The sequence below is a fragment of the Littorina saxatilis genome, linkage group LG3, assembly GCF_037325665.1.
Source record: "Littorina saxatilis isolate snail1 linkage group LG3, US_GU_Lsax_2.0, whole genome shotgun sequence".
Lineage (NCBI taxonomy): Eukaryota > Metazoa > Mollusca > Gastropoda > Littorinimorpha > Littorinidae > Littorina > Littorina saxatilis.
The window spans coordinates 17515071-17521441 of record NC_090247.1 but is presented as its reverse complement, the minus strand read 5'-3'; the positions used below and the strand labels follow the sequence as shown (position 1 = coordinate 17521441).

General features: G+C 39.5%; 1 protein-coding gene across 2 annotated transcripts in view; it reads right to left on the bottom strand.

The window, feature by feature from the left end:
- Positions 1-584, bottom strand: part of LOC138961768 (uncharacterized) — a 33257-nt gene extending 32673 nt beyond the window's left edge. For both annotated transcript variants that reach the window (XM_070333439.1, XM_070333441.1), the window contains exon 1: positions 447-584. The gene's annotated coding sequence lies outside the window, so the exon portion shown is untranslated. The remainder of the gene's footprint in view (positions 1-446) is intronic.
- Between the last annotated feature and the right edge of the window lie 5787 nt (positions 585-6371).

Here is a 6371-nt window from a genome sequence, read left to right as displayed (position 1 = left end):
ATAAAGCAAAGAATGCTATGTAAGCAAACGTTCGAACTACATCAGGGAAAGTTAAACATAACATATTTGCGTGACTGTCTTTTTGTGGTTATGAACTGATACAAAAATAAAAAACCCAGATCAACTGCCAACGTTCCAAAATTCCAAAATTACGTGCTTGTAAATGTAACGTCTTGTTTTGTTATTATTATTATTATTATTATTATTATTATTATTATTATTATTATTATTATTATTATTATTATTATTATTATGGTGAGCTTATATATCGCGAACCACAAGTGCTCTCCGCGCTTTACATATTAATTTCTGCCGTGTTAATACAAAATACGTTCCAATTTTCTACAATTCTGTTTTTTTGATTGTGGTAACTGATAATTAGTCTTATCCAACATGCGTAGATTCGAATTATTACAGAAAAAATGACAAACGGAAAGATTACTTACATTTGAGAGTTCTAATTGGAAAGCTTATGTGAGTCGCCCTCGCTGAAACGGGCTGTAATATACTCGTAGCAGAACGTGCGCGCGCCCCCGTCAGTTGTGAAATGCCTTACACGTCGCAGATTTCAAAAGTGGGCGGTGCCAAGACTGAAAGGTGGAGACGTGAAGAGATAAATAGTAGACACACACACACACACACACACACACATAGGTGGTTTTACAGTCATTTGGGGTCGGCTGTGTATCAAAATGCCATCTTGCTCAAAACACAGGCATTTGGGGTCTCTTTTTTTTTTACGTGTTAGAAAGTTTCTTAAAACTTCAATGAGCGTTAAATGCCATTTTAAAGTGTGAAAACTCATTTCAGGAGGTTATTACATAAAATGCAACCTCCAGCGTGATTTTTAGAAAAACAGGCATTTCGGGACGATGTTTGGTGTACAGCAGTGAAATGGGGACGTATGTGTACACAAAGTGCAGAGCTACAATTACGTTATCGGTGCTATGAATGTTTTAGGTGTTAGAAAGTTTGTTAAAACTTCAATGAGCGTTAAATGCCATTCTAAAGTGTCAAAACTCATTTCAGGAGGTTATTACATAAAATGCAACCTCCAGCGTGATTTTTTAGAAACAAACAGGTATTTGGGGACGATATTTGCTGTACAGCAGTGAAATGGGGACGTCCAAAAGTGCAGAGCTCCCGCAGAGCTATATGAATGGTTTCATCACATACATGGCGCGAGGCGACATATGTTGTGAAAAATTTTACAAATCACGTTTTTGCGCCCGATATTTTCTTGTCATCTCCAAAGTCAAGGGACAAACACGAAATTCCTTGACTTTTGGGGTAGCGCGACTCTGTTAATTTTCGTTGGGAAATTCCGGTCGCTTCCTCCGAGTGGAAAGCTAGCAGTGACAGAGTCGCACTACCCCAAGTCAAGGGATCTATTAGTCCTGTTTCGCCGTTATCCCAATTCGCCCCCATCCCATTTTGGCGACATTTCTCAGGCCAAGTGTCATTTTACCACCATATCATGTACCATTAGCTCCACATCCCATTTTGGCGCAATCCCGTTTCGCCGTTAGCCCATTTCGCCCCCATCCCATTTTTGCGACATTTTACAGGCAAAGTGTCATTTTACCACCATGTCATGTACCATTAGCTCCACTTCCCATTTTGTCGCCATGCCGTTTTGCCGTCATCCCATTTTGCCGCCATCTCTATTTCGCGCCATTTTGGATTGTGGCAAAAATGGAATTTGGCGTAAACGGAATGTCTTCCTAGTTGAATAACGCAGTATAGTAGTATAGTGAGGCTTGGCAAGAAGAATAAATAAAAAATGTGATGGCGGCCAAATGGGATGGTGTCAAAATGGGATGACGCGCTATTGTTATGACACGGTAGTAAAATGATGCTTGGCTTGTGAAATGTCGCGACAATGGGATGGGGGATAAATGGAATACGGTGAAACGGCATGGCGGCCAAATGGGATATGGTGTCAAAATGGGATGTCGCGCTTTTGTTATGACATGTTAGTAAAATGCCCTGTCACGTAGTCTCAATCCAAATTGGAAATCCATAGCATCATCATTATAATCATCCTCATCTCATTAATCATTCAAAATTATAAATTTTATAAAATGACGCTTGGCTTGAGAGAAAGGGGGAATGTACGTTCTGGCTCACCGATTCCGACAGACCCTAAATATTAACCCAAAATAGGCTTCTGGACTAAACTTTTACTAAAATGAAACATGCGACAAAATCAGAAAAATACTGCATAAATCCATACAAAAAAAAATACAGTAAAGTAAGGTTGTTTTGAACCAATGCCGGGTCTGTCGGAATCAGTAACCCAGAACGTACATTCCCCGTTTCTCTTATACAACGCTAAATTTAGTTTCCATTGAAATATTAACTAGTTGGGCCACTCCAAACAGCCAGCGTGTGTTTTGATCCAATCTGCCCGTCGTCGGCAAGCCATAACTACCGTATTGATCTGGTAAAAACAAACAGCCAGCGTGTGTTTTGATCCAAGCCAGGCCTGCAAGCCTGTCTTCTATATTCCTCCAATGGCAAGACAAGATTAAATCATGTGATAGTAACCATTCACGTCACTTCCGCCCACCACTGTGTGTTGATAACAACCCGATCTAGTTTGTGTTGTTAGCAACCAGGCAGACCTGTCTCGCCATTTCGTATTGAGGTGCTGTTCTGTGAAGACGTGTATGTGTTTCAGTGAAAAAAGTGCTTAATTTAACAAGGTGAATGTCGCAGAATTAGAGAAAGAGCTTCTTGAATCGCAAAATGTTCATCAAGAATTGTTAGATTATTCTAGGCGGTCAACAACTTTAATTCTACCTGACATGGAACAAGCTTGTAATGTCCCACTACCAGCGCCAACACCATCAGAATTTTGGACAGAAGAAGAACAGCATGTACTAGAAGAGAATAGAAAATATTTTGAGCAGATGGCCTTAATAGCAGTTAAGGCTAAAACAGAAGGATTAATGAGACTGCCCAAAAAACCAAAAAGGAAGATAGAAGATTTGTTCAAAGAAAAAGACGGAAAGAAAAAGAGAGTAGAACCAACAACGCCAAGTGATTTACATCACTATCTCGTTTCAAACCAAGCAGATGTTAGCCATGCTATATCCACAGAAGCTTTCACAAATGCTTATTTTGCTCAAGCAGAAAATGAAAAAGATATTGTGGAAAGACTGCAAAAAGGGATGAGAAATCTCAAAAGACAGGACGCACAACAAATCTTAATTTACATTCAGTTTGGACAGTTTTTGATTATGTGCAAACAATGGCAGGAGAAGCAAAGAAAAGAAGGGAGAATGAAAGAAACGTGGGCTGACTGGTTGAAAGCAAAAACTGGCTATTCCGATGTTCATGCGCGTAGACTACGCGCCGTTGCTAGATCGCTTTATGCATTTCCGCGATTTACCACTGTTGGTTTGCCAATCAGTTTTATCATGGGCAAACTTAAACAAATCGAAGAGATGCTCCAGATCGAAGAGTACAGAGAGTACTGGTCAGAAACGCCGCATATTCCTGTCACATCAGAGCTCCAACAGTCCCAGTCTTAGACTTACAGTGCTTGTTTGTGCGCAACAACAGAAGTATCACACTGCACCTGCACTGTTAGACAAGTGTTTAAATATAGTAACGATCATGCATGTACGGTTTCAAAAATAGTAATGACGTGATTCTAAATATAGTAACGATCATGCATGTACGGTTTGCTGCGCCTGCCCTGCTTTGGCTGTCTTCTTAATCATCCTGCTTCAACACCCTGCTTCAGCTGTGTTATTGTTTTTGCTTCACCCTGCTTCAACGCCCTACTATAAACTTTTTAGGCTGCCTTCGGGCGGCCGCCGAGTGTTAACTTATTCAATTGACTTGTTTATTTGATTCAAGCTTTTGATAAGTGTACTTGGTGGCTGCTTTGAAACTCAACAAAGCCTTCTCCCCTTTCACAAACACTCCCCTTTCACAAGCAACGTCCTTTTCCCCGCTGCAGTCAAAACAAAGCTGTCATAGCGGGTTTTCCCGATTGACAAAAATTCTTATTACACACTCAGACTATTTGGAGCCGCGTTTGTTCTCCAGTGCCCAATTGCATAAGAATATTCTGGTGATGAATAAACGCGCTTTGTGTCATTAGCATCTAAAGATTTCTTGTTTACAATAGTTGTGTTGATCTGATGAAGCGCGGAACTGATCTTAGGGTTGTCATGGTGAAACACTCGCTTCTGAAACAGTGCTTCCTTGTAGTTATCATGCGATATGCTCGACTTTACAACCTGTTTGCTTACACCCTTTGCTTTTTTAACCACCCCTTTCTCACTTGCAACACTGTACATCTTTGCACGCAATCCAACATACTCCTTAATTATCTTCCCATTCATTTCATCTTTCATCTTTCCAATAACCTTCTTGTTAACATTTGAGTGCAATGGTGATTCTTTAGGGTAGTCGCAAGTGTCATAAAAAGAATCTTTTCCTTTTACTGCAGGACTTTCAGCTTCTAGATCTTTGTAAATGTCATCCGCTGGAATGTCAAGTAAGAATGAATCTGTGTCTGTGTAAAGTACTCTCGATTTGGGATATCTTGGCTTCAAATAATCATACAAAAACTCAAGCATCAACAGTTTTGACAACTCTAGCACAGTAAAGCCTATGAATACTGGTTTGTCAAGCTTGACTACAAGTTTTTTCATTAAGATACCATACAGCTGTTCATGAAAGTATTTAAAGTCTTGATACTGTGGTTTGGATGTCAGCTTGATGGCCTCATTTTCTCTTGTAACAAGTCTAACATCCTTTCTCTTGTGTGGGTTTTCCATTGTCTTACCAAAGCAACTGTTGTTCATCAGTTTAAAAAAGTCTTTCTCTGATGCATCAGCGGCTTTGGTTCTCAGTTCTGTGTTTTTCATGATGTAAGGTTTCATAAACTGTTCTTGATCAAATAAAATTATACGATGAACAGCCTTCAAAATTAATCCATGTCTAATGTAAAACTGTAACAGTCTGTAGTGACACACATACTTCTTTTTGTGAAACAGATTGGGCACCAGCTTTGGAGGTTCTCTTGGGTTTACTTTTAACCTCTCAGCCGCTAAAGGATAATCATTATGTAGATCATGAAGTGATAGTGGATAGTCTAAGTCAACTTCTAGTATCCATCCCTTTCGACTGTCTGGGCCTGCTTTTAATATTGTCAGCACAACACATTGTGAAAATGGTCCTGAATAGATCTTAAAGTTCCGAAGTGGAAGCGTCTGACACATTGCCCAACCATACAAATTGTTTGCATCTAGATACATGATGTAATTAGAAGGTTTCATAGGATCAAAGTCGTCCAAGTATTTGTTGTTGGCTTTGCAGTAATTGTGTGAAGCCATACTGATTCCTCCACGTAGTCCATTTTCAATCATCTGAAGTGTAGGTAGATCTGATAGCAAGTCAATCTTTACTCCTGTAAATCTAAGAAATGCATCCCAGCTCATGCCTGGTGCAGATATGTAATGTGAAGGATCTAGATTGTAGTGCTTCATACATGTTCTTCTGTAATTCTCAAATATATCTGCAAGTAAACAAACATCAGCCAACAAATATTGATCATGATAATCACCCATTGTATTACATCCTAATTTATTCCATGCAGTCTTAGCGTGTTCATAGTCTTCGTCACTTATACCTTTACCCTTCAGCCGTGAGAAGTAAGCATCCTTTGGTGGTAACTCATCTTCATCAAACCTCTCCCACGAATCCATGTATTCATATGGATAGACTCCCTTTCTAACTAAGTCACTGTCAAAGTACTTACATGTGATTGGGAAAGCAGTTAGTGATGAAGATAAAGACTCAAGTGTTCCCATCAGATGTTGAGCAGAATCGTAGAAGTATAAACTATTCAGAGTAAAGGCCATGTACTTTTCTGAAGACTGCGCAATGCATCTTGCTTTGTATTCATCAGTTACTGCCTGCATGATCAGATGTGAATCATAACCGCGCAAGTTATGGAAGAAGATTGGAAGCTTCCAAGTCTTAGGATCAAACTTTAATTGTAGATTACATTTGCTGTGTGCTGCTCCTCGGAACTGCCCACTTACATGATCATGATCTCTTACTATTGGATTGTCTGTGTTTGGTGTTAGACTTTGTTCGCATATCCAACACTGTGTGGTAGAGTTAAACTGTTCTTGGTCTTCAGGTTTCATAACAATGTCTGAAAGATTCAGTTGTTTGGAGCAGTCATTTCGCACTTGGTTCATTTGCTGTAAGAAGTTCTTTGCTGCATTAGGTCCTCTGTACAATTGCGGTTTAGAATGTTTACCATCTGAACTAACAACAATAAATGCATATGAACAGACTTGATGATTACTTAGAGTTACTGTTTTAGGTAGGTCTTTTGG